This window comes from Ursus maritimus, unplaced genomic scaffold, assembly GCF_017311325.1.
Source record: "Ursus maritimus isolate PB19 unplaced genomic scaffold, ASM1731132v1 scaffold_17, whole genome shotgun sequence".
Lineage (NCBI taxonomy): Eukaryota > Metazoa > Chordata > Mammalia > Carnivora > Ursidae > Ursus > Ursus maritimus.
Genome location: NW_024424119.1, coordinates 37,826,575 through 37,837,208, shown reverse-complemented (window position 1 = coordinate 37,837,208; position 10,634 = coordinate 37,826,575). Strand labels below are relative to the sequence as shown.

Genomic DNA, 10,634 nt, shown 5'->3' with positions numbered 1-10,634 from the left:
TGGGACTGCATCAAAGCAATGCTCCTTAGTTAAGGAGTGAGCGTTGCTTTGAAAAGTTAGTGGCCAGCAGCTCCTCTCCCGTTCCTAAAATGCTCTGTATGTGATAAATCCAGTCTTATTGTTTAATACGAAAAACCACATCTTCTTAATGTTTTGAAATAATCCTATTTTTTCCACCCATTACCAATCCCACGTAATTTTGTTATCTGGCATTAGTAAAATTAATTTTCAAATTCTAGGATGATTTTTTTTTCATACCCAAGGACTTTTCTTTATCTCAGATAATTCAGTGATAAACTGTGAGGTTAATTAATGAGTATTCCTCAAGGATTTCATAGACACCTTGGTCAAGTTTGTCCTCCTCTCTCAAGTCCATAGCGTGCCTCATATTATTGACAACCTTCCATGCAAAACTGCAAGATGGTATCGTTTTCATTTGTCTCTGTGGTAAATGATTTTAAAATCTTAGAACATAACGTTAAAACACCACCTTACGATGATTCTCAGGGGATTCATCTCAAAATCCTTCCAAGGAAGGCGCATAATTACGGATTTGTTCACGAGACCCAGAATAACATGGGCATTCACCCTATGTGCTCTGCACTGCTGTCAGAATGCTAAAAAACAAAACCTCTCATAGTTATCCATGAACTGGAAGGTTCTCCATGAACTGGGGGTTTCCTTCACTCTGCATTTTTTACGTTCCCCTCTAGACTTAATCCAATCAGGTAATATATGTTTCTTCTTCAGTCACAGGCAACAACAACTATTCATTTGTCAACACCGTCTGGTCTTGGATGACCTTCCAGTCTAGCTCTGGCCTTTGACCAAGTCTGATACTTCAATACCATTAATATTTATAATGCTAATATCTTTATTTATTTTTTTACCACCATTAACTAATGGTTCTTTTATCTTTAGAATGAACTCAAGAGGCATGTCAAAGACATTTTTACTGCCTTTTAAAAACATTAACGAGACTTTCTTTTGGTAAGGCAATTGCCAGTGACTTCTAGGTCACTGAGAATTACAGAAAATTTGAATGCCTGAAACTTACTGGCTGCCATTCAATTTCAAGTAAACCTAGGTCAAAATTAGCCCACTCCATGGAAAACTATTACTGGAATAAACAGACCAACAAAAAGACATACAAGGCACTGCTACAGTGAGAGTCAGATTATCTGTGACCCTCCCACCCCAGCCTCATTTGACCAGTGATTTACTGCTAACGCTCTTTATGGGAATAAGTAGAGCTTTTCTTATATCCTTTCTGGTTTTGGGGGGAAAAAGGTAGGAAAATGGCAGGAAGCTGTTGGAACTGAATTATGGTTGAAAATCACTGCCCTCCTGAAACATAAAATACTTTAGTTGACATAAAAGGAAAGAGGGCAATGTATAACAGTAAAGGGAGCTAAAAGGCAAATAATTCATTCTATACTTCATTTAGTCATTCATCTGTTCATGAAACATTCATTAAACATGCAGGAGGCTTATTCTGTAGGGTCATAATGAGATTAGCAGCAACCATAAGCTCCAGGAGACAACACTTTTTTCTGAATAAATATGGGACTTCCTAGGAAGCTGTAAGTCTGTTCTGGAGTTTATGTACTCTAGTCAGGAGGACTGAATAGCGATCGCCTGTTGCTAGTCACAGGGACAGGAGGTCCTGAGTCCACGTCCACCGCAGGGCCCAAGAGCACCTTGTCTCTTTCTCCTTGGTGCTTCAGTTCAAGTGTTGGACGACGGACAAGGAAATGCCCTGCCAGCCTTTTTTCTCTTTTTGAACTTAAAAATTACACCAAGTCTTTCCAAGGCATATTTTCTGAAGTAGCAAGTGTGCCAATTCAAAATTTTTAAAAGTCTGAGAATAGCATCTGACAATACGTTTTTGCTGTGTCCAAAAAAAACTACCATTAGCTCTTTGAGTCAGATATGATGAGTCTCGTTCCTTGAAATGCCTTCTATGATGTGTCAAACTGAGATTTTAAAAATGCTAATTACTGGTTAAGACTCAGAGTTTGGAGTCCCAGTGTAATCTGAGACGATTCCGTTCCAATTCATTGGCTTAAAAAAATCGAGACACTGGAGGCTGTAAACAGGAAGTGGCTCTCTCTGCTTCCTCTTAGTTACAAGGGGGCTCCTCCCACTTCTTTCCACAAATTCAGAAAATTTTTCTTGATACTCAGTTCCATCTACTTCATGAAGTAGCAGCTCTACACCCTCTTCTACTGGGGTAGAAGTAATGAAAGAGATAACGCTGCATTACAGATTCACCATCATGCATCAGAGGTCCTGAGTTTTTGTAAACTTAGGCAACAGTTTTAACAAAAGAGCAAATTCCTGAGTTCTATTCTCAACAGGATGAATTTACCTTCCTGCAAGATGGCCTGATGCAATCAAAGCCACCCGTAAGTACACCAGGTAATTGGATGTGGGCTGGAAAGTCCACAGCACGGATTTGGCAGGAATCTGGGCTTGGTGTCATTAAATGGTGTTTTGCTTAAACCAACAAATGCTCATTGCTCCCTTTGAAGATTAGAAAGACTAGAATTTTCTCCATGCTTCAGATAAGATGAACCTGATTCCAGATTCAGGTAAAATGCACATTCATTAAATGAACTGGAAAGTCCTTTCTGAAATAAACCATGCCCCAATGCAAAAAAAAAAAAAAAAAAAAAAAAAAAAAAAAAAGATATAAATGAACCACTGGGGCTCCTGGCTGGCTCAGTATGTAGAACATATGACTCTTGATCATGGGGTCTGGGGTTATGAGTTCAAGCCCCACACTGGGCATAGAGCTTACTTAAAAAAAAAGAACCACCAGACTGGATTTTGAAAGGGTGCTAAGAGACCCAAGGGAAATCTTTGGATTTCCCCTGCTGACCCTCCAGGTGGAGCCCCAACAGCATGATACATATTACCCGCCAGCCTACTGGCTTCCTGGAAGAGCTAATAGCTGGTCAGGATGTCTATTTACTTTAAAATCTGTGGACAGAGACAATACAATACAGCTGTGTCTGTCAGAATTAGTTTAAATTATATTCAGGGGCAGACAGCCGTCCTAACTGGGAATATACACTCCAAGAGTGGTCAACCAGGAGCTAATCAGAAATTCCAGGCTCTGTAGGTGGCTTCCTTCTTGGGTAGTTTAGCTCTCTTTAACTCCCACAGCCCCCTGAGGCTTTGCTAATTGGCATAATGAAGGTGAGAAATGGGTTTTCATCAGTGAAATTAGTGACTTGTCAATTAGCCTAATAAACGTTAGAAATTGGTGAAATTGGTGGTGTTCAAATTTGCGGATTAGAGATGTTTTCCGGCCTTTCCTGAATAGGATTTACAGAGTGAGCGCTGTGGCTTGGATACCCTTAAGGATGGTGCTTGGAGCCCAAAATTGAAACAGCCCTTTCCCCAGCCTTCGGTTGTTTAACAACGACTAAACAGTAAGGGAATCCTACCTTTGTGAAACTGCCTCATCCATCTTCATGCAAAGTGAGGTTGGGAGCATCTAGAATCTTCCCAAGCCTAGGTTTCTTTGAGGTTAAAGACAGTAGGTTTTATGCGTACTTTTACAAATGTCTATTTAATAAATATCTGTTCTGAGTGCCAGAACTTGGTCCAGTGGGGCGCCTGGGTGGCGCAGTCGTTAAGCGTCTGCCTTCGGCTCAGGGCGTGATCCTGGCATTCTGGGATCGAGCCCCACATCGGGCTCCTCCACTGGGAGCCTGTTTCTTCCTCTCCCACTCCCCCTGCTTGTGTTCCCTCTCTTGCTGGCTGTCTCTCTCTGTCAAATAAATAAATAAAAATCTTAAAAAAAAAAAAAGAACTTGGTCCAGGACCTGCTTTTATTATAACCTGGTAGCCAGGTTGTGTCTCAAGCTGCCACTATTCAATAAAAAGTGTTTAATAGTTATGCAAAGCAAATTATAGGGGTTAATTTACAACATGGGGGCCTGTGTCTCCTGCGAAAGTTCTGCCAGACCCTATGCAAGACAATCACGGGACTCTTCCTGGAAGAATATAACTCCTTTGTAAGCAGGACTCATAACAAGATCTTTCAAATCTGTTTTGGGAATTCGATTAGATACTGTGTGTAAAAGTACTATGTAAGGGGAACCGGGTGGCTCAGTGGGTTAAGTGTCCGACTCGATTTCAGCTTGGGTCATGATCTCGGGGCTGTGAGATCAAGCCTGTGTCAGGCTCCACACTCGGCGGGGAGTCTGCTTGAGATTCTCTCTCTCCCTCTCCATCTGCCCCCCACCTCGTGCCTGCGCACTCTCTCTCTCAAATAAAATACATAAATCTTTTTTAAAAAGGGCTATGTAAACTGCAAAGTGTTTCTTGCAAATGTTCCTTATTATTAAGCAATTTGACACTGAAGTGTAAATGAACAATATTAAATTCTCTCTGGGAGCTGGTTGACATTCTTGGAGGAGGAGCAGGAGTGATGATGAGCTTTCATTTTGAGAAGGAATCAACAGGAGGCATTTAGAGAGGAAAGGCTGGGGCAAGGCTAAAAGGTCAGCCCCGAGGCACCTCTAACCTCCCTGATCTCTTCCTACTGCAGATCCTCAAACATTAATTTGAGCTGAAGCTGAGCACCCTTGGAAGATGCATTTGCTGCTGCAATAACAGAGTAACTGCATAAAATAATTGTCTCCTGTCTCTCAAAGTCAAAATCTGAGGATGCTGTTGAATGGACAGTCAAGAACCACCCCCCCCCTTCACTGCGGACACACTGTGCTTCCAGGGCATGCACATACAGGCTCTCAGCTGACACTGGTAACAGGCCCTTTGGCGTGCAGGAAAGGCAGAGTTTTCTACTTTCGTTTTAGAACTTAAGAACATGAGGTTTAGAGAGACTGAAAGATTTTTTCCTGAGGTCACCTGACTAGGAAGTGGCACTGCCAGGATTTGAAGGCCAGTCCTTCAAATTCTCTCCCAAATACCTCGAAAAGTATTCTCAGTGACAGCAGGCTTCCAAAATGCCTAGGGATATGTTAAGAAGGGCGGAGAGTTTTTATTAAAGAGTATTTACTTGGCTTTCTGGTCGATGTTTTGCACACTAGTATCTCTAGAAGTGATGTGAGACTCCCAATTTGGCTCCAGAAGTCAGAGATCCCTCTCCCTCTTTCTCCAGAACTGAACAGAGACAGACTTCCCGGAGGCTGGGTTGCCGCTTCCTACCGTCTGCTCTACCTGTAGGGCCCTCCAGTTAGAAATGAGGGTGCTGACTTCCTGCTCAGTCTGGGAATTTTACCTTTCGAGCTGGCCTCCGAAGGAGCGTCCTCTGCTTCCTCCGGCAACAACCCAGGGGCAAAAGATGAAGAGGCCACATCCCAGGCATCGCAACGGACACCGCGCCTTAAAGCTGCGACTCCTTCCCGACGCCAGAGTCAACAGCACAGGTGAGATTTTAGAAGACCGTTTTTAATTTGCACTGAAAACACATCAGGGTCCTGACACCTGCCCCGCTGGTGATGGGCGGCAGGGGCTGTGCTCTCTCTTCGCAGGGCACCTGGGCCTGCGGCTGGGCACATCGTGAGCAGAAAGAACTTGCAGGAGGTACGTTTTCCTTAGCAGATCTGGCTGGGCCCAGGGGGACACTGGGAAGGTATCCTTTGCTACAAGGCTTCCACTCCACTTTCAGTGCCGGTTGTGTTCACAGCTTCCCACCTGCCTCCCCGCCACCCTCAGGCTGTTACCTTTTGGCACCACCTGTTACCAGCTGTGACCTCCCGGGCCCCTAGCCTAAACGCACAGTGTGACCCAAATCACTCACACATCAGGCGCCCGCTGCACCACCAGCTTTCTACTCTGAATAACCCAGCTTACTTCCCACTAAGGCCATGATAGTTAAATTAGAAACACTCTTCCCCAGATAATAGGTGACCTGATCCTTTAATCCAGTTATTTTTAAGTTCCACCAAAAATACAAACTCATTCTTGGCCTAGGAACAGAGGCGTGGCTATAAAGGAAACTTCCGCATAGCTGTGCAACCAGAGGGCATCTCCGCTTTCCCTTCTTACCCCCTCTCTCTTGCCTAAGTGAGTTCTGATTACACAGGACATGACTGCTGTCAAGGCAGAGAACTGGTTCTGTGGTCCGTGTGGTGGAACCATCTAGAATGTTTCCTACAGGACTCCACTTCCTGGCTGTAGTTTCTGTCCCAAAGGTAAATGGAAGAGGGGATGCATCACAGCTAATGGAGCCTGCCAAGACACCTGCAAGATGCCCACATGAGTCTCCTGAGCTTGACCCGACTTGGAGGGACTGGGGTGGAGCTACGGGCTGGAGATCTGGGGCAGAGGGACTCCCCAGGCTGAGGGAACCCCAGGAGTGTGGGAGGGGAGCCCAGGGGCTGAGGGAGGTCAAAGTGGAAGGATAAGCATGCCCTGAGAACCTGCAGAGTGGCATGCCCTGGGCTGTAGTCACGGTTGGGGGGGGGATCCCCTGAATGCTGAGGTGGTCCCCACTCTGCAGCAAGGAGTGTATGGCCTTGGAAGGAGAGAGTTCCAGTTCACATGAAGAGAACAAAAAGCACAAGGCAGAGGAAGAGCGAAGTGGAAAGAAAATCCCAGCCCTGTTCAACAGCACAAACTGGGCTGGCCGTAAAGAGTTTATGGAGAATGCTGAGAGCACCCGAGTGCCTCAGCAGCTGGCCTGCAGCTTCTCGGACCTCCCTGCGGAAGATGGCAGGCTCAGGGCAGGCCAGAGACTGTGCGGGGACTCCAAGTGGGCCCCTTCCACCCACCGCTGTGAGGGAACAGAGAATGGGAATGTCTGAGAACGCCTTGCTTCCTTCCTTGGTTCAGCCTCAGGCCTCTGGGCCAGGAAGCAGAGGGGAGAGGCTATCACCCTGGGCCACATTCCAGTCCCAGACAGCCTTTCCTCTTCCGCCCCCTTGCAGAACTTCTTCCGCCCTGGAGGACCAGGGGCCTGTGTCGACTGTGGGAAGCCAGAAGCCTCATCACTCGCCAAGAAGGACCCCTTCCTGGTTGATGGAAACATGCCAGACTTAAAGCCCCTAAGCACTCCTGGGCAGTTGCAGGCTAAATTTAGAGCAGGCGGGCTCAGGGTTACTGCTATGACCCCTGATAAAGGGAGCAAACACTAACAATGGCTCTTGGACCTCCTGCCATGATGCGTTACGGCCAAATATGACTGGGACAGCTCTAAAAAGTTGTTCCCGCTCCCGCAGGCCCAGCCTTTCTTTCTGAGAACTTCCAAGGCATCACCATCCTGCTACTCTCTCTGGCTTATGGTACAGATACAGGCTTGAAGATGGGATGAAAACACTTCTGGAAACTCCCTTCGCTGAGAACAAACTATGTCTTGGCTCCTGCTTCTGTTGAAGGAAAGAGGTCCGTTTAGAACATAATGGAGTCTCCCCAGGACCACAGCCTGCCCTATTAATAGCATCCCCTTAACCCAGCTGCAAAGTCACCGACCAGCTCAGATGTCAGGCTACACATCTGGAAAATGTCAAGGTGCTGTCTGATTAACACATTTATGACAGGCTTTCCATGAAAGCAGCTGAAGATGGGGGGGAGGGGCGAGACAAGGCAGGCAGGGGGCTTGGAGGGAGGAAGGAAGCTGTTTCCTTTTCTACAGCAACGGATGAAAGGCTTGTTTCTTTCGGCCGCGTGGAGATCCATTCCCTACAGGAGTGACTGCGACTGGCCGGGAGGCTTCAGGATTGCCCCTGACGGAGGAGAGAGGCTTCCTTTCTGCTCCAAGAAGGTCAAGCTTCACCTCCTTCTCAATGCAACAAACTCCATGCTGTCAAGGCGTCCTCAGACGCTCCTCTCCCCAGAGGCCCTTTTCACCCTGAGGTGATTTTACAGGGCAGTCCCCACCTCCAGAATAAACCAAGATCAGGGCCACAGAGGGAACTCTGGCTGCTCCTGCAGCCAGAAATTTCTAGGGTAACTAAGTCTGCTGAAAGCAAAAGCAAGGCTAGCTTTAGTTCTTTATAACTCAGCTGTGTCCCTCTTGGTTTTAAAATAGTTCAGAATCTTGGGTTCTTGCCTGGCCGACCACTAATGGCAGAGAGCAAAAGCTGAGCACCACTGTGGACCCAGCACAAATCCACTATGTTGAGGCGGAGAGCCAGGAGCAAAGAGGAACCAGTGCCAGATGCTTCTGAGCTTAACCCCTTGTCCACAGATGACACTCTACATATGACCAGAGCTGATGAGTTTCTCTTCCTACCCCCCGCCCACCCCCGCTCCTACAGGGGACAGGCACGCACATTCCCATAAAGCCCCAGGTCACTCCATGAATGTGGGGGGTCCCACCACACGGCCTTGTTAGGGACTCCATAAAGACAAGGTGGTCACTCGGAAACCAGTTACCAGAATCGCTGGGTCACTCGCTTCTGGTCTGGACAAGCACAGACACACACGCTCTCTCCTGCAGATAGACACACGCACGCACCGTGTTCCTGGGACCATCCACCACAGGGCACTTGCGAATCTTTGCCGGCCCCGCACGGGTGGTGCTGGTTTCCTCCCTTGCCCTCTAACTTGAAAGCGGGGAGTTTGACGAGACTTAAAAGAGAAGCAAGTCTCCAGTCAGAGCTCAGCGGCCCCCCCTCCCTCCGGCAGGAAAGGACTCCACGCTCACCCTGCCGTCCCCACTCCGAGGCCCCCTCCACCAAGACTGGCCTCGGGAAGGAACCCACTGCTTCCAGATGAGAAGGAAAAGGACAGTCAGAGAGGTCAGCAGACTCGGCTTACCCTGCCCACAGTGTGTGTCTCAAACGTCCCCAGTCAGAATTGCCTCTTTTTCCAGACAGATTCCTGCGCACTGGCTCAAGTTGGACAAATTCCTTCCGAGCCTCCTGACTGAAGACTGTGATGTCACAGCTGCCCCTCCCTCTGCTCCCTAAAAGGCCATTCACACAAAGAAGGACTTTAACCTCCTTCAAAGAGGCCCGGCCCCTCCCTAGCGGCCCAGCCTGGAGGGCAGGGGCTGTCCACGGGCCACTCGGCCCCGCCAGGCGCTCAGAGGGCCCCGGGCTCGGGGCTCAGCAGTGTTCATACCAGCCAGTTACCACTGCCTCCTTGGAAAGTCATGGACGGGCCTTGGGCAAGCAGGGAATTAATATCCTGACGATGCTGAGGTAGCAGAAAATCTGAAAGGCCCTGAAGATCCAGTAAAATGGACTCTCTCTCTCTATAAAATAGATATATGTGCATGTGTGTCTATGAAATAATAAACACTCACTGTGGAAAACTTGGAAAATAAAAATTACTCATCTTCCTTCCACACAGAGGAAAACAGTTAATATTTTATTGCATTCCACTTAGTCTCCTTTTTAGAAATATGTATTTAATATAGTTGAGACCAGACAGTACATGGAATTTTGTAGCCAATGTTTTTTAACTTCATATTATCTCACAAGCACTTTTTATGTCCTCTAACGGTCTTTGGAAGATATATTTTAAAGGGTTACGTGATGTCTCACGCTGAAGTGGGACAGAGGAATGTGAAGTCTGGGATGAGCGCTATAACTTTAAGGAATGTCCGCGGGGGAAGTGGCCCCACTTTCTCAGAGCTCACCAGTATCTTCTGACACCAAACAAACAGATCCCTACACGCCTTGCGTTGACACGCGTGTCACAAACGTCCCCCACTCTCTGCCACAGAATCAGACCCCCAGCACTACACGCTAGGGCTAATGAGGGAACTGATGTAGGTCCCCCTCCCTGCCCAGGTATATTCAGAGTAGCCTCCAACACTGCCCCCAGGTTCCACCCACTGGCCCCCAACTTTGGGTTGACCTAGAAAAAACTTGGCATAACTCAGGGTTTGGCTGACTAGAAAGTCAGTCAGAATTCAGGTCCCTGCAGGGCCACGAAGAACTCATTCTGGAGAAGAGAGAGAGAATGGGTATTTACAGTGCACAGGGAGAGGAGGGCAAATGCCAGGTGTGGTCCTGCACCGCCAGAAGTTCACGGTCAGTCTGGGAGCAGTTCCTCTTGGTGACGCAGGTGAGCAGCCCAAAGTTGGGGGCAGGACTGCCCTGCGGTCTGCGGGTTGGCCAGCAGAGCCGACCTCCTGGGACCCTCCCGAGAATACAAGTCAAGGAAAGAATCATCAGAGTAGATGGAGCCCAGGCAGGCCCTTCTGAAAAGGAAGCTAAAGGTACACTATACTTGACAACTATTTCCAACATCTAAATGACATTTTTAATATGCTGACATTTATTTAGAAATATCCAGGGGTTTCTCAAGGGCTAATTTGGTGATACCAAGTCACCAGGGAGTGCTATGGAAACTCTGAATTTATGTACCCTTTGGAATAACTGGAATGTTCTGTAGTATAGCCAGAGGCATTTCAAGATGCTACTTAACAGTCTAAAGGAACGTGAGGTGGGCAAATCACACACCAAGGGTGGCATTGCTCTGCTCGAGAGTGACAAAGCAGGAGCGGGCCTTCCATGAAGAGATGTTTTCAAGCCAAGAGGCAAGAGTGGTATCTAGGACTTTCTACATAATCACACCTGCCCCTCTGCTTCCGTGAGGAGGTTTATAAAAAATAAAAAATTGTTTTATTTTTTTAATTTTTTAAAATTTTTAAAAAGATTTTATTTATTTATTTATTTATTTATTTATTTATTTATTTATTT

The 10,634-nt window shown here is 47.1% G+C and overlaps 1 protein-coding gene and 1 long non-coding RNA gene across 4 annotated transcripts in view; one reads left to right on the top strand and one right to left on the bottom strand.

Moving 5' to 3' along the window:
- The window catches only part of LOC103678651 (A-kinase anchor protein 2), a 105,328-nt gene that overhangs the window by 34,320 nt on the left and 60,374 nt on the right, over nt 1-10,634 (bottom strand). The window lies entirely within an intron of this gene.
- Nucleotides 1,814-9,268, top strand: LOC103678563. Of its 3 annotated transcripts, none has more exons than XR_005835224.1 (5): nt 1,814-2,408; nt 4,565-4,779; nt 5,138-5,405; nt 5,489-5,562; nt 8,420-9,268. It is a non-coding gene; the product is annotated as an uncharacterized LOC103678563 (long non-coding RNA). The 3 variants fall into 3 exon arrangements; XR_005835225.1 differs by having other exon boundaries at nt 1,814-2,421; nt 8,608-9,268; XR_572721.2 differs by having other exon boundaries at nt 1,816-2,408; nt 8,608-9,268.